General features: G+C 38.0%; 1 pseudogene; it reads left to right on the top strand.

Annotated features, from left to right (window-relative positions):
• The window catches only part of LOC114212251 (small ribosomal subunit protein eS8 pseudogene), a 33,971-nt pseudogene extending 12,793 nt beyond the window's left edge, over window positions 1–21,178 (top strand).
• Window positions 21,179–23,478: the final 2,300 nt, after the last annotated feature.

The raw sequence follows: 23,478 nt of genomic DNA, 5'->3' as shown, positions 1-23,478 counted from the left end.
TGCTTTGTTGAAGATTAGTTGACCATAGAGTTGAGGGTCCATTTCTGGGGTCTCTATTCTGTTCCATTGATCTATGTGCCTGTTTTCGTGCCAATACCATACTTTCTTGATGACTATGGCTTTTTAATATAGCTTGAAATCTGGCATTGTGATGCCACCAGCTTTGATTTTTTTTTCAACATTCCCCTGGCAATTCTGGGTCTTTCCTGGTTCCATACAAATTTTAGGATTGTTTGTTCCAGTTCTGTGAAAAATGTTGATGGTATTTTGATAGGGATTGCATTGAAAATGTAAATTGCTCTGGGCAGCTTAAATATTTTAATATTTATTCTTCCAATCCATGAGCATGGAATGTTTTTCCATCTTTTTGTGTGTTCCTCAATTTCTTTCATAAATGTTCTGTAGGTTCTAGAGTATAGATCTTTTACCTCTTTGGTTGTGTTTATTCCTAGGTATCTTGTGGTTTTGGGAACTGTTGGCAAGGTTGTGGAGAAAGGGAAACACTCTTACACTGTTGGTTGGAATACAAACTGGCACAGCCACTCTGGAGAACAGTATGGATGTTCCTCAAGATGTTAAAAATAGGGCTACCCTACCACCCAGCGATTGCACTACAAGGCATTTACCCCAAATATACAGATGCAGTAAAAAGAAGGGGCACATGCACCCCAATGTTCATAGCAGCAATGTCCACAATAGTCAAACTGTGGAAGGAGCCAAGATGTCCTTCAACAGACGAACGGAGAAAGAAGATGTGGTACATATATACAATGGAATATTACTCAGCCATCAGAAAGGATGAATACCCACCATTTGCATCGACATGGAGAGAACTGGAGGGGATTATTTTGAGTGAAATAAGTCAAGCAGAGAAAGATAATTATCATATGGTTTCACTCATATGTGGAACATGAGGAATAGCATGGAGGACCACAGGGAAAGGGAGGGAAAACTAAATGGGAAGAAATCAGAGAGGGAGACAAACCATGAGAGACTCTGGACTCCAGGAAATAAACTGAGGTTGGGGGTAGGGGGATGGGGTAACCGAGTGTTGGGTATTAAGGAGAGTGTGTTGGGATGAGCACTGGGTGTTATATGCAATTAATGAATCATTAAACACTACAACAGAAACTTATGATGTACTATATGCTGGCTAACTGAACAAATAAAAATAAAATATCTCCCAACAAACAAGAGTACAGGGCCAGATGGCTTTCCAGAGGAATTCTACCAAACATTTAAAGAAGAATTCATATCTATTCTTATGAAACAGTTTCAAAAACAAAAATAGAAATGGAAGGAAAACTTCCAACCTCTTTCTATGAGGCCAGCATTTTGTTCCCAAAACCAGACAGACCCGGCCAAAAAGAAGTACAGACCAATATCCCTGATGAAAATGGATGTAAAAATTCTCACCAAGATACTAGCCCATAGGATCCAAGAGTACATTAAAAGGATTATTCACCATGACCAAGTGGGATTTATTCCTGGGCTTCAAGGGTGGTTCAACATCCTCAAATCAATCAATGTGATACACTGCATTAATAAAAGAAAGGACAAGAACTATATGATCCTCTCAGTAGATGCAGAAGAAGCACTTGACAAAGTACAACATCCTTTCTTGATTAAAACTCTTCACAGTGTAGGGATAGAGGAATCATACCTCAGTATCATAAAAGCCATATACAAAAAGCCCACGGCGAGTATCATTCTCAATGGGTAAATACTGAGAGCTTTTCCTCTAAGGTGGGAATGCAGCAGGGATGTCCACTATCACCACTGTTGTTCAACATAGTACAAGAAGCCCTAGTCTCAGTAATCAGACAACAAAAAGAAATAAAAGGCATCTGAATCAGCAAAGAAGAAGTCAAACTCTCACTGTTTGCAGATGACATAATACTCTACGTGGAAAGCCCAAAAGACTCCACCACCAATTTGCTAAAACTCATACAGGAATTCCACAAAGTGGCAGGATATAAAATCAATGCACAGAAATCAGTTGCATTTCTATACACAAACAATGAGACAGAAGAGAGAAATTAAGGAGTCTAATCCCATTTACAATTGCACCAAAAACTGTAAGATACCTAGGAATAAACCTAACCAAAGAGGCAAAGGATCTGTACTCAAAAACTACAGAACACTCATGAAAGAAATTGAGGAAAGAGATGGAAAAACATTCCATGCTCGTGGATTGGAAGAATAAATATTGTTAAAATGTCTATGCTACCTAGAGCAATCCATACATTCAGTGCAATCCCTATCAAAATACCATCAGCTTTTTTCACAGAGCTGGAACAAACAATCCTAAAATTTGTATGGAACCAGAAAAGACCCTGAATAGCCAAAGGAATGTTGGAAAAGAAAAGCAAAGCTGGTGGCATCACAATTCCAGACTTCAAGCTCTATTACAAAGCTGTAATCATCATGACGGTATGATACTGGCACAAAAACAAACACATAGATCAATGGAACAGACTAGAGACCCCAGAAATGGACCCTCAACTCTATGGTCAACTAATCTTCAACAAAGCAGAAAAGAACATCCCATGGAAAAAAGATAGTCTCATCAAGAAATGGTGGTGGGAAAATTGGACAGGCACATGCAGAAGAATGAAACTAGACCATTTTCTTACACCATACACAAAAATAGACTCCAAGTGGGTGAAAGACCTCAATGTGAGACAGAAATCAATCAAAATCCCAGAGGAGAACATGGGCAGCAACCTCTGTGACCTCGGCCATAGCAGGTTCTTGGTAGACACGTCTCCAAAGGCAAGGAAACCAAAGCAAAAATGAATTTTTGGGACTTCATCAAGATAAAAAGCTTTTGCACTGCAAAGGAAACTGTCGACAAAACCAAAAGACAATCAACAGAATGGGAGAAGATATTTGCAAATGTTTTATCAGATAAAGGACTAGTATCCAAAATCTATAAAGAATTTATCAATCTCAACAACAAGAACAAATAATCCAATCAAGAAATGGGCAGAAATCATAAACAGAAATTTCTCCAAAGAGGACATACAGATGGCCAACAGACACATGAAAAAATGCTCAACATCACTTGGCATCAGGGAAATCCAAATCAAAACCACAATGAGATACCACCTCACACCAGTCAGAATGGCTAAAATTAACAAGTCAGGAAATGACAGATATTGGCGGGGATGCAGAGAAAGGGGAACCCTCCTACACTGTTGGTGGGAACGCAAGCTGGCGCAGCCACTCTGGAAAACAGTATGGAGGTTCCTCAAACAGTTGAAAATAGAGCTACTCTATGATCCAGGAATTGCACTACTAGGGATACGAATGTAGTGATCTGAAGGGGCACTGACACCCCAGTGTTTATAGCAGCAATGTCCACAATAGCCAAACCATGGAAAGAGCCCAGATGTCCATCAACAGATGAATGGATAAAGAAGATGTGGTACATATATACAATGGAATACTACTCAGCCATCAAAAAAATGAAATCTTGCCATTTGCAATGATGTGGGTGTAACTAGAGGGTATTATACTAAGCAATATAAGTCAGAGAAAGACAATTCTCATATGATCTCACTGATATGTGGAATTTAAGAAATAAAACAGAGGATCATAGGGGAAGAGGGGAAAAAAGAAAACAAGATGAAATCAGAGAGGGAGACAAGTCATAAGAGACTATTAATCATAGGAAACTGAGGGCTCCTGGAGGGGAGGGGGATGGGATGATGGGGTAACTGGGTGATGAACATTAAGGAGGGCATGTGATGTAGTGAGCACTGGGTATTATATAAGACTCATGAATCACTGACCTCTACCTCTAATAATATATTGTATGTTAATTAATTGAATTTAAATAAAACAATAAAAATTTTTAAAAAACATGAAATAACGTGTACTTCAGATATACAAAAGCTGAATTCATCATAAGCAGATTTGTGTTGTGAGAAATGTTAACATAGGTTCTTTTGATTGAAATTGTAAGCCAGCCAAAAGAAGTAAAAACCACCAGAAATGGTAACTAACCTGAGTAACTATATAAGAATTTTTTTCCTTTATTTAAATCTCTTTAAAATAAAATTGATTGCATAAACAAAAATAACATACTATTTATGTTATTTATTATATTGTACATATAACATAAGCATAAGTAAAATGTTTGGCAATGCTAACATAAAAGCCAGGAGAGGGAAATGGAAGTAAATTCCTATAAGCTTCTTATATAATATGTGAAGTGATATGATATCACTTGAAGACAGACTGTGAATTCCACATATGAGTGAAATCATATGGTATTTGTTTTTCTCTGACTTGTTTCTGCTTAGCATAATCCATCCACATGATTGCAAATGGCAAAATTTCATTATTTTTGATGGCTGGGTAATATTCCACATATATATGTGATATATAAATATATAGACATAAATTATATTTTATATATAAGATATATACATATATCTTATATATAACTATTTTATGTATATAAAAATATATATATAATTTATATATATAATACCACATCTTCTTTATGCATTCATCAGTCAATAGACATGGACATTTGGGCTCTTTCCATAATTTGGCTGTGGTTGATAATACATTGGGGTGTATGTACCCCTTTGAATTAGTATTTTTATATTTTTGGGTAAATACCCAGTAGTGTAATTGCTAGACTGTAGGATATCTCTAATTTTAGCTTCTAGAGGAAACTCCATACTGTTTTCCAGAGTGGCTGCACCAGCTTGCACTCCTACCAACAGTGTAAGAAGGTTCCCCTTTCTCTGCATCCTCGCCAACATCTGTCATTTCCTGTGTTGTTAATTTTAGCCATTCTGACAGGTGTGAAGAGCTATCTCATTGTATTTGATTTGTATTTCCCTGATGATGTATGAAGATGAGCATCTTTTCACGTGTCAGTTGGCCATCTGCATGTCTTCTTTGGAAAATGTCTATTCATGACTTCTGCCCATTTTTTAACTGGATTATTTATTTTTGGGTGTTGAGTCTTATAAATTCTGAATATATTTTGGATACTAACCATTCATCAGATATCTCATTTGTAAATATCTTCTCCCATTCCATAGGCTGCCTTTTAGTTTTGTTGACTGTTTCCTTCACTGTGCAGAGCTTTTTATTTTGATTTGTAAATGCTGAATCACTAAATTCTACACCTAAAACTAATCTTACACTGTATGCTAACCAACTGGAATTTAAATAAAAACTTTAAAAAAAAGAAGGTAGACTGTGATGTTAAGAGGTATACTAGGACCCTAAAGCAATCAACAAAACAAAGCAAAAAGTTTTAAGTAATCAATCAACTCAGATTAAATGGAATTATAAAATGTAGTCAATTGATCCAAAAGAAGGCAAAAAAAAAGGGGGGGGGAAGGGGAACAAAGAGCAGATGAGACCAAAAAAAGCAAGATGATAGTTTTGCACTTAATCATATCAATAATCACATTAAATGCAAATGATCTAAATACCCAATTAAAAGGCAGATATTGTCAGATTGGATTAAAAATCAAGATCTAGGGGGCGGAGCAAAATGGCAGAGGAGTAGGAGACCTGGATTTCATCTGGTCGCAGGAATTCAGCAGGTTAGGGATCAAACCATTCTGAACACCTGTAAACTCAACAGGAGATAGAAGAAAAGAATAGCAACAACTCTCTGAACAGAAGGGCAACCACTTTGTGGAAGTCATATTCCATCCCTTCATCGTAGTAACCCTTATTTTTGTACATATATGTTTTTCTTTCTTTAAAATTTTGGGAGGCACTTTCTTCTAACAGACCAAAATATGCCCAAACTCTACTGGGTGGCACTGATCTATGCACCAGCCTGATCATATCTGAGCGTATTCTGTTTTATTATGTTTTCTTTTGTTTTTGTTTGTTTTTATCTTTTCTTTTTTCTTTTTTTTTTTTCATTTCTTTTTTCTTTCCTCCCCTTTCCTTTCCCCCGGTTTCAGGTCTTTTCTGCTTTCTTTAGTGTATATTTTCTGGGAACATTGTTACCCTGTTAGCATTTTGTTCTCTCATTCATCTATTCTCCTCTGGACAAAATGACAAGATGGAAAAAATCACCTCAACAAAAAGAACAAGACGCAGTACTGACTGACAGGGACTTAATCAATATGGACAATACTACAATGTCGGAACTAGAATTCAGAATGATGATTTTAAAGAGAATAGCTGGGCTTGAAAAAAACATGTAAGTTATTAGAGAAACCCTTTATGGAGAAATAAAAGAACTAAAAACTAACCAAGTCGAAATCAAAAAGGCTATTAATGAGGTGCAATAAAAAATGGAGGCTCTAACTGCTAGAATAAGTGATGCAGAAGAGAAAATTAGTGATATAGAAGACCAAATGATGGAAAATAAAGACGCTGAGAAAAAGAGAGATATACAACTACCGGATCACGAGGGCAGAATTTGAGAGATAAGTAATACCATAAGGTGAAACAACATTAGACTAATTGGGATCCGAGAAGAAGAAAGCAAAAGAGGGGCAGAAGGTATATTAGAGCAAATTACAGTAGAGAACTTCCCTAATTAGGGGAAGGACACAGGCAGCAAAATTCAGGAGACACAGAGAACCCCTCTCAAAATCAATAAAAATAGGTCAACACCCCAACATCTAAGAGTAAAACTTATGAGTCTCAGAGACAAAGAGAAAATCCTCAAAGCTGCTCGGGAGAAGAGATAATGTAACCTAAAATGGTAGAAACATTAGATTGGCAACAGACCTATCCACAGAGACCTGGCAGGCCAGAAAGGACTGGCATGATATCTTCAGGGCATTAAACAAGAAAAATATGCAGCCAAGAATACTATATCCAGCTAGGCTGTCATTAAAAATAGAAGGAGAGATAAAAAGGTCCAGGACAAACAAAAACTAAAGGAAGTGGCAAACACGAAATTCCCCTGGGAAGCCATCTGGCCCGGGGCTTTTGTTTTTTGGGCGATTTTTGATGACTGCTTCAACTTCTTTAGTGGTTATAGGTCTGTTCAGGTTTTCTATTTCTTCCTGCTCAGTTTTGGTAGTTGAAACTCTACTACCAAATGATAACATAAAAGCCAGGAGAGGGCTGGTTTCGTAGGGTCATGAAACCAGCCCTATAAGAAATATTGAAAGGGGTCCTCTAAGCAAAGAGAGGGCCTAAAAGCAACATAGACCAGAAAGGAACACAGAAAATATACAGTAACAGTCACATCACAGGCAATACAATGGCATTAATTCATATCTTTCAAGAGTTACCGTGAATATAAATGGGCTAAATGCCCCAATCAAAAGACACAGGCTATCAGATTGGATAAAAAAAAACAAGGCCCATCGATATGCTGTCTGCAAGAGACTCATTTTAGACCCAAAGTCACCCCAGATGGAAAGTGAAGGGGTGGAAAACCATTTACCATGCTAATGGACACCAAAAGAAAGCTGGGGTGGCAATCCTTATATCAGACAAATTAGAGTTTAAACCAAAGACTGTAATAAGAGATGAGGAAGGACACTATGTCATACTTAAAGAGTCTGTCCAACAAGAATATCTAAAAATTTCCCCTAACATGGGAGCAGTCAATTATATAAGGCAATTAATAACAAAAGCAAAGAAACTCATTGACAACAATAAAATAATAGTGGAGGACTTTAACACCCCCTCACTAAAATGGACAGATCAACTAAGCAAAAGATCAACAAGAAAATAAAGACTTTAAATGACACATTGGACCAAATGGACTTCACAGATTTATTCAGAAAATTCCATCCCAAAGGATACACATTCTTCTCTAGTGCCCACGGAACATTCTCCAGAGTAGATCACATCCTAGGTCACAAATCAGGTCTCAACTGGTACCAAAACATTGGGATCATTCCCTGCATATTTTCAGAACAAAATGCTTTGAAACTAGAACTCAATCACAAGAGGAAAGTCGGAAAGAACTCAAATATCGAGGCCAAAGAGCATCCTACTAAAGAATGAATGGGTCAACCAGGAAATTAAAGAAGAAAAAAAAAATTCATGGAAACGCATGAAAATGAAAACACAACTGTTCAAAATCTTTGGGATACAGCACAGGCAGTCCTGAGAGGAAAGTATATAGCAATAAAAGCCTTTCTCAAGAAACAAGGTCTCAAATACACCACCTAACCCTATACCTAAAGGAGCTGGAGAAAGAACAGCAAATAAAGCCTAAACCCAGCAGGAGAAGAGAAATAATAAAGATCAAGGCAGAAATCAATGAAATAGAAACCAAAAGAACAGTACAACAGATCAACGAAACTAGGAGGTGGTTCTTTGAAAGAATTCACAAGATTGATAAACCCCTGGCCAGACTTACCAAAAAGAAAAGAAAAAGGACCCAAATCAACAAAATCATGAATGAAAGAGGAGAGATCACAACCTACACCAAAGAAATACAAACATTTATAAGAACATATTATGAGCAACTATATGCCAGCAAATTAGATAATCTTGAAGAAATGGATGCATTCCTAGAGATGTTTCAACTACCAAAACTGAGCAGGAAGAAATAGAAAACCTGAACAGACTTATAACCACTAAGGAAATTGAAGCAGTCATCAAAAATCTCCCAAAAAACAAAAGCCCAGGGCCAGATGGCTTCCCAGGGGAATTCTACCACACATTTAAAGAAGAATTAATACCTATCCTTCTGAAACTGTTCCAAAAAATAGCAATGGAAGGAAAACATCCAAACTTCTTTTATAAGGACACCATTACCTTGATCCCCAAACTAGACAAAGACCCCATCAAAAAGGAGAATTAGAGACCAATATCCTTGATGAACATAGATGTAAAAATTCTCACCAAAATACTAGACAGTAGGATACAACAGTGCAATAAAAGGATTATTCAACACGACCAAGTGGGATATATCCCCGGGCTACAAGGTTGGTTCGACATCCGCAAATCAATCAATGTGATGCAATACATTAATAAAAGAAAGAAAAATAACCATATGATCCTCTCAGTTGATGCAGAAAAAGCATTTGACAAAGTACACCATTCTTTCTTGATCAAAACACTTCAGAGTATAGGCATAGAGGGTACATACCTCAATACCATAAAAGCCATCTGTGAAAAACCCACAGCGAATATCATTCTTAGTGGGGTAAAGCTGAGAGCTTTCCCCTTAAGGTCAGGAACGTGACAAGGATGTCCACTATCACCACTGCTATTCAAAATAGTATTAGAAGTCCTAGCCACAGGAATCAGACAACAAAAAGAAATAAAAGTTATCCAAACCAGCAAAGAAGAAGTCAAACTCTCACTCTTTGCAGATGATACGATACTGTATGTGGAAAACCCAAAAGACTCCACCCCAAAACTGCAAGAACTCATACAGGAATTCAGTAAAGTAGCAGGATATAAAATCAATGCACAGAAATCAGTGGTACTCCTATACACCAACATCAAGACAGAAGAAAGAGAAATTAAGGAGTCGATCCCATTTACAATTGCACCCAAAACCATCAGATACCTAGGAATAAATCTAACCAAAGAGGCAAAGAACCTGTACTCAGAAAACTATAAAATACTCATGAAAGAAATTGAGGAAGACCAAAGAAATGGAAAAACATTCCATGCTCATGGATTGGAAGAACAAATATGGTGAAGATGTCAATGCTACCTAGAGCAATCTACACACTCAAAGCAATCCCCATCAAAATACCATCCACTTTTTTTGACGAAATGGAACAAATAACCCAAAAATTTGTATGGAACTACAAAAGACCCCAAATAGCCAGAGAAATGTTGAAAAAGAAAACCAAAGCTGGTGGCATCACAATTCCCGACATCAAGCTCTATTACAAAGCTGTCATCATCAAGCCAGTATGGTACTGCCACAAAAACAGACACATGGATCAATGGAACAGAATAGAGAGCCCAGAAATGGACCCTCAACTCTATGGTCAACTCATCCTCAACAAAGCAGGAAAGAATGTCTAATGGAAAAAAGACAGCCTCTTCAACAAATGGTGTTGGGAGAATTGGACAGCCACATGCAGAAGAATGAAACTGGACCATTTCCTTACACCACACACAAAAATAGACTCCAAATGGTTGAAAGGCCTCAATGTGAGACAGAAGTCCATCAAAATCCTAGAGAAGAACATAGGCAGTAACCTCTTCGACCTAAGCCACAGCAACTTCATCCTATAAACATCCCCAAAGGCAAGGGAAGCAAGGGCAAAAAAGAGCTATTGGGACTTCATCAAGATAAAAGCTTTTTGCACAGCAAAAGAAACAGTCAACAAAACCAAAAGACAACCGACAGAATGGAAGAAGATACTTGCAAATGACGTATCAGATAAAGGGCTACTATCCGAAATCTATAAAGAACTTCTTAAATTCAACACCCAAAGAACAAATGATCCAATCAAGAAATGGGCAGAAGACACGAACAGACATTTTTCCAAAAAAGACATCCAAATGGCCAACAGACACATGAAAAAGTGCTCAACATCGCTCGGCATCAGAGAAATCCAAATCCAAACCTCAATGAGATGTCACCTCACACCAGTCAGAATGGCTAAAATTAACAAGTCAGGAAACAACAGGTGTTGGCGGGGATGTGGAGAAAGGGGAACCCTCCTACACTGTCGGTGGGAATGCAAGCTGGTGCAACCACTCTGGAAAACAGTATGGAGGTTCCTCAAAAATTTGAGAGTAGAGCTACCATATGATCCAGCAATTGCACTACTGGGTATTTACCCCAAAGATAGAAATGTAGGGATCCGAAGGGGTACTTGCACCCCAATGTTTATAGCAGCAATGTCCACAATAGTCAAACTGTGGAAAGAGTCAAGATGTCCATTGACAGATGACTGGATAAAGAAGATTTGGTATATATATATATACATACACATACACATACACACACACACACACACACACACACACACACAATCGAATATTATGCAACCTTCAAAAGGAATGGAATCTTGTCATTTGTAACAACATGGATAGATCTGGAGAGTGTTATGCTAAGCGAAATAAGTCAATCAGAGAAAGACATGTATCATATGATCTCACTAATATGAGTAATTCTTAATCTCAGGAAACAAACAGGGTTGCTGGAGTGGTGGGGTGTGGGAGGAATGGGGTGGCTGGGTGATAGTCATTGAGGAGGGTATGTGCTATGGTGAGTGCTGTGAAATGTGCAAGACTGTTGAATCACAGATCTGCACCTCTGAAACAAATATTACATTTTATGTTAAAAAAAAGAAAAAGAAGAAGATAGCATGAGGCAAAGAATGAAGGGGGGGAAATCAGAGGGGGGAGATGAACCATGAGAGACGATGGACTCTGAAAAACAAACTGAGGGTTCTAGAGGTGAGGGGGTTGGGGGGTTGGGTTAACCTGCTGATGGGTATTAAGGAGGGCACATTCTGCATGGAGCACTGGGCGTTATAAGCAAAAAATGAATCATGGAACACTACATCAAGAAGTAATTATGTGGGGGTGGAGCAAGATGGCAGAGAAGTAGGAGACCTGAATTTCATCTGGTCTCACAAATTCAGCTGAATGGGGATCAAACCATTCTGAACACCTACGAAGTCAACAGGAATCGAAGAAGAGAATAGCAAGAACTCTCTAAACAGAGAAGCGACCACGTACTGGAAGGTAGGACATGCAGAGAAGTGAACCTGAGGCGATATTCGGGAGGATAGTCAGCAGGAGAGAGGGCCTCCGTAGTCCGCTTCTGGCAAGTGATAGAGCTGTGGGGCACAAATTCAGAACTTGTAGAAGTCAGCTCCGCTGAGGGAAATCGCTCCAGTAGCTATGTGGGGGGTGGAACCCTCGTGGGACAGTGTGGTCTCAGGACCCTCAGGGTCACAGGGAGACCGGGGGTCCCTGAGTGTGGCAGAGCTCACAGGGAATGGAGAGGGGAAGCCGCTGCAGAGACGGAGCCAAGGCGCGGGCTCTCAGCTTGGGGTTGCCATAAACTGTGATCTGCTGCCCAGTTGGGCCACTGCTCCTACAGTAGAGACCCAAAAAGGGGCAGATCTGGAGAGACTCCCCTCCCTCCCCGGGAAGGAGCGGCGCGGGAGCGCACCGCAGGGATCTGCTGGGTTTGGAGACTCCACACGGGGTCAGGTGCCAGACATAGAAACGCTCGGTCACAGGCCGGGTGAGCACAGAGTGCGGGCAGACACCGGGGAGATGTGAGTGACCGCTTTTCTCTGGGGGCGCACTGAGGAGTGGGGCCCCGATTTCTCAGCTTCTCCAGGTGGAGATTGGGAGGCCAACATTTTCACTCTGGTCCTCCAAAGCTGTACCGTGAGCTTGCAGGGAACAAAAGCTCCTGAGAGGAAACCCGAGGAGCTTCCTTAGCCTGGACCAACAAGGGTGGGGCAATTTCGCCTCCAGCAAAGACATTTGGGAACCATGGCAACAGGCCCCTCCCCCACAAGATCAGCACGATTAGCCAGCAAGCCAAGACCAAGTTTACCCAACAAGGAGAACGGGAGAACTCCAGCGCTAGAGGAATACTACACATAGAATTCATGGCTTTTTACCATGATTCATTAGTTTTTTAAAGTTAATTTTTTTAACTGTTTATTTTTGGTTTTTTTCTTTTTCCCTTTTTCAACCAACAACTTCTCAATCGCTTTTTTAAAAAAAACATTTTTTATTTTTCATTTTTAGAGTCATATTTTATCCCTTCATAGTAGTTACCCTTATTTTTGGCATATATATAAGTTGTTCTCTCTTTAAAATTTTGAGATACAGTTTCTTCTAACAGATCAAAATATACCCTAATCACTAGTGTATGGCTTTGTTCTAGTCTACTCCCTGATCACATTCTCTCCCTTTTTTTCTTTTTTTTATATCTTCTTCTTTCTTTTTTCAAATAACTTCTTATCTTATCAATTCCTTTTATAAAATCTTTTATAATTTTCATCTTTACAGTCATCTTCCATCCCTTCATTGTATCAACCCTTATTTTGTACATATATAAGTCTTTCTTCCTTTAAAATTTTAGGAGGCACTTTTTTCTAACAGACCAAAATACGCCCAAAATCTAGTGTGTGGCAGTGATCTATGCACTAGCCTGATATATTTGATCATATTCTGTCTTTTTTTGTTTTGTTCTGTTTTTGTTTGTTTTTATCTTTTTCTTTTTCTTTTATTTTTTCTCTTTCTTTTTTCTTTCTTTCCCTTTCTTTTCCCCTGGTTTCAGGTCTTTCTAATTTGTAAAAAGTATATTTGCTGGGGACATGGTTAACCTGTTAGCATTTTGTTCTCTCATTCATCTATTCTCCTCTGGACAAAATGACAATATGAAAAAAATCATCTCAGCAAAAAGAACAAGAGGCAGTACCATCTGCCAGGAACCTACTCAATACAGACATTACTACGATGTAGGACCTAGAGTTCAGAATCATGACTTTAAAGATACTAGCTGGGCTTGAAAAAAGCGTGGAAGTTATTAGAGACACCCTTCCTGGAGAAATAAAAGAACTAAAATCTAACCAAGTTGAAATCAAAAAGGCTATTGATGAGGTGCATTCAAAAATGGGGACACTACCTGCTAGGACAAATGAGGCAGAAGAGAGAATCAGCAATATAGAAGACCAAATGATGGAAAATAAAGAGGCTGAGAAAAAGAGAGAGAAACAACTACAGGATCAAGAGGGCAGAATTCGAGAGATAAGCGATATGATAAGATGAAACATTACAATAATTGTGATCCCAGAAGAAGAAGAAAGAGAGAGAGGGGCAGAAGGTATATTGGAGCAAGTTATAGCAGAGAACTTCCCTAATGTGGGGAAGGAAACAGGCATCAAAATCCAGGAGGCACAGAGAACCCCTCTCAAAATCAATAATAATAGGTCAACACCCTGACATCTAATAGTAAAACTTACGAGTCTTGGAGACAAAGAGAAAATCCTGAAAGCAGCTCGGGAGAAGACATATGTATCCTACAATGGTAGAAACATTAGATTGGCAACAGACTTATCCACAGAGACCTGGCAGGCCAGAAAGGACTGGCATGATATCTTCAGAGCACTAAACGAGAAAAATATGCAGCCAAGAATACTATATCCAGCTAGGCTGTCACTGAAAATAGAAAGAGAGATAAAAAGCTTCCAGGACAAACAAAAACTAAAGGAATTGGCAAACACAAAACCAGCCCTCCAAGAAATATTGAAAGGGGTCCTCTAAGCAAAGAGAGAGCCTAAAAGCAGCATAGATCAGAAAGGAACACAGACAATAAACAGTCACAGTCACATGACAAGCAATACATTGGTACTAAATTCGTATCTTTCAATAGTTACCCTGAATGTAATGGGCTAAATGCCCCAATCAAAAGACACAGACTATCAGATTGGATTAAAAAACAAGACCCATCCATATGCTGTCTGCAGGAGACTCATTTTAGACCCAAAGACACCCCCAGATTGAAAGTGAGGGGGTGGAAAACCATTTACCATGCTAATGGACACCAAAAGAAATCTGGGGTGGCAATCCATATATCAGACAAATTAGATTGTAAAACAAAGACTGTAATAAGAGATGAAGAAGGACACTATATCCTACTTAAAGGGTATCTATCCAACAAAAAGATCTAACAATTGTAAATATCTATGCCCCTGACATGGGAGCAGCCAATTAATAACAAAAGCAAAGAAACACATTGACAACAATACGAAATAGTGGGGGACTTTAACACCCCCCTGACTGAAATGGACAAATCATCTAAGCAAAAGATCAACAAGGAAATAAAGACTTTAAAAGAAACATTGGACCAAATGACCTTAACAGACATATTCAGAACATTCCATCCCAAAGCAACGGAATACACATTCTTCTCTAGTGCCCATGGAACATTCTCCAGAATTGATCACATCCTAGGTCACAAATCAGGTCTCAACTGGTGCCAAAAGATTGGGATTATTCCCTGCATATTTTTAGACCACAATGCTTTGAAACTAGAACTCACTCACAAGAGGAAAGTCGGAAAGAACTCAAATACATGGAGGCTAAAGAGCATCCTACTAAAGAATGAATGGGTCAACCAGGAAATTAAAGAAGAATTTAAAAAAATTCATGCAAACAAATGAAAATGAAAACACAACTGTTCAAAATCTTTGGGATACAGCAAAGGCAGTCCTGAGAGGAAATTATATAGCAATACAAGCCTTTCTCAAGATACAAGAAAGGTCTCAAATACACAACCTAACCCTACACCTAAAGGAACTAGAGAAAAAACAGCAAATAAAGCCTAAATCCAACAGGAGAAGAGAAATAATCAAGATAGAGCAGAAATCAATAAAATAGAAACCAAAAGAACAGTACAACAGATCAACGAAATAGGAGTTGGTTCTTTGAAATAATTTACAAGATTGATAAATCCCTAGCCAGACTTATCAAAAAGAAAATAGAACTGACCCAAAGCAAAAAATCAGGAATGAAAGAGGAGAGATCACAACCAACACCAAAGAAATACAAACAATTTTAAGAACATATTATGAGCAATTCTATGCCAGCAAATTAGATAACCTGGAAGAAATGGGTGCATTCCTAGAGATGTATCAACTACCAAGATTGAACCAGGAAGAAATAGAAAACCTGAACAGACCTATAACCACTAAGGAAATTGAAGCAGTCATCAAAAATCTCCCAACAAACAAAAGCCCAGGGCCAGATGGCTTCCCAAGGGAATTCTACCAAAGATTTAAAGAAGAATTAATACCTATTCTCCTGAAACTGTTCCAAAAAATAGAAATGGAAGGAAAACTTCCAAACTCATTTTATGAGGCCACCATTACTTTGATCCCCACACCAGACAAAGACCCCATCAAAAAGGAGAATTACAGACCAATATCCTTGATGAACATGGATGCAAAGATTCTCACCAAAATACTAGCCAATAGGATCCAACAGTACATTAAAAGGATTATTCACCATGACCAAGTGGGATTTATCCCTGCGCTGCAAGGCTGGTTCAACATCCGCAAATCAATCAACGTGATACAATACATTAACAAAAGAAAGAACAAGAATCATAGGATCCTCTCAATAGATGCAGAAAAAGCATTTGACAAAGTACAACATCCTTTCTTGATCAAAACTCTTCAGAGTATAGGGATAGAGGGTACATACCTCAATATCATAAAATCCATCTCTGAAAAACCTACAGCGAATATTCTTCTCAATGGGGAAAACCTGAGAGCTTTTCCCCTAAGGTCAGGAACGTGGCAGGGATGTCCATTCTCACCACTGCTATTCAACATAGTATTAGAAGTCCTAGCCACAGGAATCAGACAACAAAAAGAAATTAAAGGCATCCAAATCGGCAAAGAGGAAGTCAAACTCTCACTCTTTGCAGATAATATGATACTGTATGTGGAAAACCCAAAAGACTCCACCCCAAAACTGCTAGAACTCAGACAGGAATTCAGTCAAGTAGCAGGATATAAAATCAATGCAAAGAAATCGGTGGCATTCCTATACACCAACAACAAGACAGAAGAGAGACAAATCAAGGAGTTGATCCCATTTACAATTGCACCCAAAACCATAAGATACCTAGGAATAAATTTAACCAAAGAGGCAAAGGATCTGTACTCAGAAAACTATAAAATACTCATGGAAGAGATTGAAGATGACACAAAGAAATGGAAAAACGTTCCACGCTCATGGATTGGAAGAACAAACATTGTGAAGATGTCAGTGCTACCTAGAGCAATCTACACATTCAATGCAATCCCCATCAAAATACCATCCACCTTTTTCAAAGAAATGGAACAAATAATCTTAAAATTTGTATGGAACCAGAAGAGACCCCGATAGCCAGAGGAATATTGAGAAAGAAAAGCAAAGCTGGCAGCATCACAATTCCGGACTCCAGCTCTATTACAAAGCTGTCATCATCAAGACACTATGGTACTACCACAAAAACAGAGACACATCGATCAATGGAACAGAATAGAGAGCCCAGAAATGGACCCTCAACTCTATGGTCAACTCATCTTTGACAAAGCAGGAAAGAACGTCCAATGGAAAAAAGATAATCTCTTCAACAAATGGTGTTGGGAGAATTGGACAGCCACATGCAGAAGAATGAAACTGGACCATTTCCTTACACCACACACAAAAATAGACTCCAAATGGTTGAAAGACCTAAACGTGAGACAGGAGTCCATCAAAATCATAAAGGAGAACATAGGTAGCAATCTCTTCGACCTCAGCCGCAGCAACTTCTTCCTAGAAACATCCCCAAAGGCAAGGGAAGCAAGGGCAAAAATGAACTATTGGGATTTCATCAAGATAAAAGCTTTTGCACAGCAAAGAAACAGTCCAGAAAACCAAAAGACAACTGACAGAATGGAAGAAGATATTTGCAAATGACATATCAGATAAAGGGCTAGTATCCACAATCTATAAAGAACTTATCAAACTCAACACCCAAAGAACAAATAATCCAATCAAGAAATGGGCAGAAGACACAAATAGACATTTTTCCAAAGAAGACATCCAAATGGCCACAGACACATGAAAAAGTGCTTAACATTGCTCAGCATCAGGGAAATCCAAATCAAGACCTCAGTGAGATACCACCTCACACCAGTCAGAATGGCTAAAATGAACAAGTCAGGAAACAACAGATGTTGGCGGGGATGCGTAGAAAGGGGAACCCTCCTACACTGTTGGTGGGAATGCAAGCTGGTGCAACCACTATGGAAAACAGTATGGAGGTTCCTCAAACAGTTGAAAATAGAGCTACCATATGATCCAGCAATTGCATTACTGGGTATTTACCACAAAGTTACAAATGTAGGGATCCGAAGGGGTATGTGCACCCTGATGTTTATAACAGCCATGACCACAATAGCCAAACTGTGGAAAGAGCCAAGATGTCCATCGACAGATGAATGGATAAAGAAGAAGTGGTATATATACGCTATGGAATATTATGCAGCCATCAAAAGGAATGAGATCTTGGCATTTGCAACGATGTGGATGGAACTGGAGGGTGTTATGCTGAGTGAAATAAGTCAATCAGAGAAAGACATGTATCATATGACCTCACTGATATGAGGAATTCTTAATCTCAGGAAACAAACTGAGGGTTGCTGGAGTGGGGGTGGGGTGGGAGGGATGGGGTAGCTGAGTGATAGACATGGGGAGGGTATGTGCTATGGTGAGTGCTGTGAATTGTGCAAGACTGTTGAATCACAGATTTGTACTTCTGAAACAAATAATGCAATATATGTTAAGAAAAACAAAATGAAGAAGATAGTAGGAGGGGAAGAATGAAGGGGAATAAGTCAGAGGGGGAAACGAACCATGAGAGATGATGGACTCTGAAAAACAAACGGAGGGTTCTAGAGGGAAGGGGGGGTGGGGGGATGGGTTCCCCTGGTGATGGGTATTAAAGAGGGCACATTCTGCGTGGAGCCCTGGGTGTTATGCACAAACAATGAATCATGGAATACTACATTAAAAACTAATGATGTAATATATGGTGATTAACATTAATTATTTTTAAAATGAAAAAATCAAGATCTAGTTAATAATACTATATCGTGTATTTGAAAGTTGTGAAGAAAATAGATCTTAAAATGTCTTTTCACAAGAAATAAAAATTTTGATCATGTAAGGTGATGGATGTTAACTAGACTTACTATGGTGCTCATATTGTTTTTTATATACCAAATCATTATTTTCTACACCTAAAGCTACTATGTTATATGTCAATTATATCTCAATAAAAAAATTATTTAAAAAAATCAAGATGTGGGGTGCCTGGGTGGCTCAGTCGATTAAGCAGCTAACTCTTGATTTTGGCTCAGGTCATGATCTCAGGGTGTGAGATCCAGGTGAGGAGGGCTCCCCATTCAGGTGGCAGTCTGCACGAGATTCTCTCCTTCTCCTTCTGCCCCTCCTCCTGCTCACGTTCTCTCTCTCTCTCAAATAAATAAATTTTTTTAAAAAAATCAAGATATAATGATATACTATTTACAAGAAACACTAAATATAAAGACACAAATGGGTGAAAATTAGAATGAAAAAGATACGCCATTTTAACACTAATTGAAAGAAAGTAAGAGTAACTATATTAATATCAAAGGGGACTTCAGAGAAAAAAAATGTTACCAGAGATAAACAATGTAAAACCAAAAGCTGGCTCCTTGAGATCAATAAAACTGATTAAGTATCTAACCAGACTAATCAGAAGTAAAAAAGAGAAAACACACACTACCCCTTTCAGGAATGAGAGAAGTGATATCACTACAGATACTAAAGATACTATCCATGGCCGGCTGCCAACACTAAGATTGGCCCCCACCCCATACACACAGTCCCTGCTCGGGGAAGCAGTAAGCAGTACCATGCCTTGAGGCTGGACATGGGGAACTTCTCTTGGGGTCCCAGTGTTTTGCGCACGACATAAGTATTACTGATGTTGTTTACAACGCAACCAACAGTGAACTGTTCCATACTGAGGCCCCTGTGAAGAACTGTATCAGGCTCACTGACAGCACACCAAACTAACAACAATGGTACAAGTTCCACTGTGCACACTGCCCCTGGGGCACAAGAAGAGGGCCAAGCTGACTCCCGAGGAGGAAGAGATTTTTATACAAAAAACGATCAAAGAGAGTTCAGAAGAAATATGATGAAAGGAAAAAGAATGCCAACATCAGCCATCTCCTAGAGGAGGAGTTCCAGCCCGGCAAGCTTCTTGCAGGCATCGCGGCAAGATCAAGCCAGTGTGGCTGAGCAGATGGCGACCAGCTAGAGGGCTCTCGGACCTAGAGTTCTATCTGAGGAAAAATCAAAACCTGGAAAGAATAAATCTTCCTCCCTCCTATCTTTGGTCATGTAATGAAGGTGTTTATTGCTCAAAACCAAACAAACAAAAAAAAATGCAATAGATAATGTGAGTAGTCTAATATCAAAGAAACTGAATGTGTAGTTAAAAATCTACTGCAAAACAAATTCCTAGGTCCCTGGCTTCATTTATATTTCTACAAAATATTTAATGAAGAAATAGTGCCAATTCTACCCAAACTCTTCCAGGAAATTAATCAGGAGAGTAATTACCCAAATGCCAATCACCTGTTACTAATTCTTATATAGTTACACAGCGAAATATTACACAACAATGAAAACAGAGGATCTACAATGATATGCAACATACTAATAATTCTTACAAACAATGTGTTGTGAAAGAAAATAGACTTCATGCGAAGTCTACTTTTACAATATATGTGTGTCATGGTTCGGTTCAGAAAGTACAAATACAGGCAATGCTCCTCCATGCTGTTAGGAATCAGGAGAGTGTTACACTTGGGAGGTATACCGTATCACCTGGAAGAAAGCACAAGAAGACATACTTCCTAGGGTCCTGGCAATATTCTACATCTCATGATCTGGTAGCAGCTGAATGGGTGTGTTCATTTTTTGAAACTTGGATAAGGCAGACACTTAACAATAAATACATACACTTCTATGCATGTACGTATGTTCAATGAAAAGTTTTTTAAATGGTAGATTTGCACATCCTTTTTTAGTTTCAGATTTTCTCTGTTGAATTGTGAGCATGTTTTCATTTTTCTAAGTATAAGGCAACAGATTTTATAACTTTCATGCTGTACAGAGAAGTGGGTCTTTCTTGAAAAAAAGCAACATTTCCCTCATTATCTCTGTAACTAGACGATCTCTCACTCCACAAGCAACACACGGAAAATTCTGTAACTTTAATATTTTTTTCTTTTTCAATTTTATGGATAGTTTTATTTTCTTGCTTTGGCTCTGCAAGCGTTTGCTGCCACACAGCTGTGCTAAATCAAAGAGAACGTGCCTCATCTGCTCGGTAAACACAGACAAAACCAACAGGGCTGATGTCCAAGTGTCTTAGAGGGTGTTGTGAGTAAGAAATTTAAAATCTAAAAATATGAAATAATAAAATGGCACAAGAAATTCTTCCTATGGTTGATTGAAGACAAAAAATAATAATTGTGTTTTCAAACAAACGTTCAACTGTGGCCATACATATTTTAGCTGACTTACTTTGGATTTAGGTGGTGGTTTTGATGAAGAGGTGTTTGGGTCCTTTGCGGATTCTCAGTTTGACTCCCAAGGAGAACTATTGTGGTCACAGCCACCTCACCTCCACAGTCCCAAATCACATCTAGGTTCTATTCCAACATAAATGAGACTGAAAAGGTACAGAGAATAAAGCAAGATCAATGTATATAACTATGTGGCTTAGCACCTAAATTCAGTGATCGATAAGCCCTACTATTTGTGTCTGAACATTAAGGGCTTTAAGTAAATAGGCAGAATTATAGAAATACAATGTTGACTTCATTCTAGAAAGTTTGCTCTTTCATTTTAACATTACCATATTTTCTTAATATTATGTAATTGAAGTTTTAATTATATATTGAACAAAGTTTATGCATGAGTCTTCATTCTTAGCCCCTTTACAATAATCCATAGGAAATATATGTTTGATCTTAGGATTTCCCTGTATTTTGCTATACTTTGCAGATGGTACTAAGATCTGCTTTAGGTGTTCCTATGTTTTCCTCGTACTCCAGTTCATAACCCATTTTTTCATAAATGTCCTATAAACCATTGAAAAATTGATTTTTTAGTAGACAGCAAAATTTTGTGTTCGTATTGTGTGTGCATTTACCTTTTTTTTTAAGATTTTAGTTTTTTATGAGAAGCAGAGAGCATGAGCACGGGGAGCAGCGGAGAGTGGATGGGGGAAAAGCAAGCTCCCCAAAGAGCAGGGAGCCCGATGCAGGACTAGATCCCAGGACTGGAGATCATGACCTGAGCTGAAGGCAGACGCTTAACCAACTGAGCCACCCCTGCCCCCTTCATTTACCTCTTTAAAACAATTATTTGAGCCTCACTGAGTTTGTCTGTCTTTCTATCATAGAGATTTGTGCTAATGTCCAAAATGGCAATGGTGGTTTTGTTAATTTATCATTTTAATATGATGACTTTTATTTTATGTGTTGATATATTGTCATTTTACATAAAAGACTTAATCCTGTTTTTGTATTATTGTGGATTTGAATATCTGAACACCATATATGAAGGTACAGTTTTGAAAATAAAATTCTAATTTGACTACGATTTAAAAGGTGAAACCTCGTTTTAACATATCTCTATGGAAATAGTTAAAGGTAATTTTACTTCATTTTTGTCCTTATTTATACAGACATATTATTTATTTAGCAAGTCAAAGTAAACTTTACTTGATGACATAGACTCAAAATATATGAAGTAAAAATTAACAGCTCTACTAGGAGAGACTAACAAATTTCCTGTCATAATGGGAGATTTTAAGATAAGTTTCTCAATAAATATTAAGAAAACCAAAAAACAAACAAAACTTTAGGTAGACAGTTTGAACAGCAATGTTGATAAGATTAGTCAACAGACATAGAAAATTGGATGCTACACATTTTTTTTCCATACAATTTACAATGATAGACTGTTTTATACCACAAGACAAATCTCAGTGAAAATGTATGGCATTGGAACTGATATGTTCTCCAATCACCAAACAATTAAATTTGACAATAATTTTTAAAATGGTAATGAGGAAAAAAGTACACACAAACAAACACACACACACACATATATTTGAAATTAAGAAACATTTCTAAATAATGGCTTAAAGAAATTAATATAAAAATTAGAAAATATTAGGATGAAGAATATAATTCAAATACTACATACCAAAATGTGGAATAGACATAAAGCTTACTTTAAAAAAATATGAAAATTAGAAATTTACTAGTGTAATTAACAATGTATTTTTTAAAAAGAAAATATAGACCATTTCCATAGATGCAGGTAAAGCATTTCCAAAATGAGACATATATTCATGATTTTTAAATTTTTTGAAAAATAAGGATCAAAGAAAAAAAAAACATATGCTATGGACCGAATTGTGTGCCCCAAAATTCATGTTGAAGCCCTAACTCCTGCTCCCTCAGAATGTGAATATTTGGAGATAGAGACTTTAAGGAGGTGATTAAATCGAAATGAGGATGTTAGGATAGGCTAGATCCAATCTGATCAGGGTCCTTATAGAAAGAGGAAATCTGGACACAAGAGGAGACATCAGGGATGCTTGCACACAGAGGATGGCTGTGGGGGTACAGGGAGAAGGGAGCCATCTGCAAGCAGAAAGCAACCTTGCTGGCATCTTGACCTGACTTCTGACCTATGACAAAATAAATATCTGTTGTGGAAGCCACCCAGCCTGTAGTATTTGGTTATGGTAGTCCAAGAAAACTAAAACACAATGTGTTTAAAAAACAAAATAGAACAAATACCTTCTTTTATTTTGAAATATCCAAAGCATTCCCTTTCAGATTAGGAATAAGGCAAAGATAACTGCCATCAACCCTTTTACTCTATTTTATCCAAAGTCCTAGTCAATGTCATAAGGAAAGAAACAAAATGGGCAATGATCACAAGAGA

The sequence above is a fragment of the Eumetopias jubatus genome, unplaced genomic scaffold (assembly GCF_037043125.1).
Source record: "Eumetopias jubatus isolate StellerSeaLion01/CBP00866 unplaced genomic scaffold, mEumJub1_p1.0 scaffold_1, whole genome shotgun sequence".
In the NCBI taxonomy this organism is placed as follows: Eukaryota; Metazoa; Chordata; class Mammalia; order Carnivora; family Otariidae; genus Eumetopias; species Eumetopias jubatus.
This window is presented reverse-complemented; position numbering and strand designations above follow the sequence as displayed.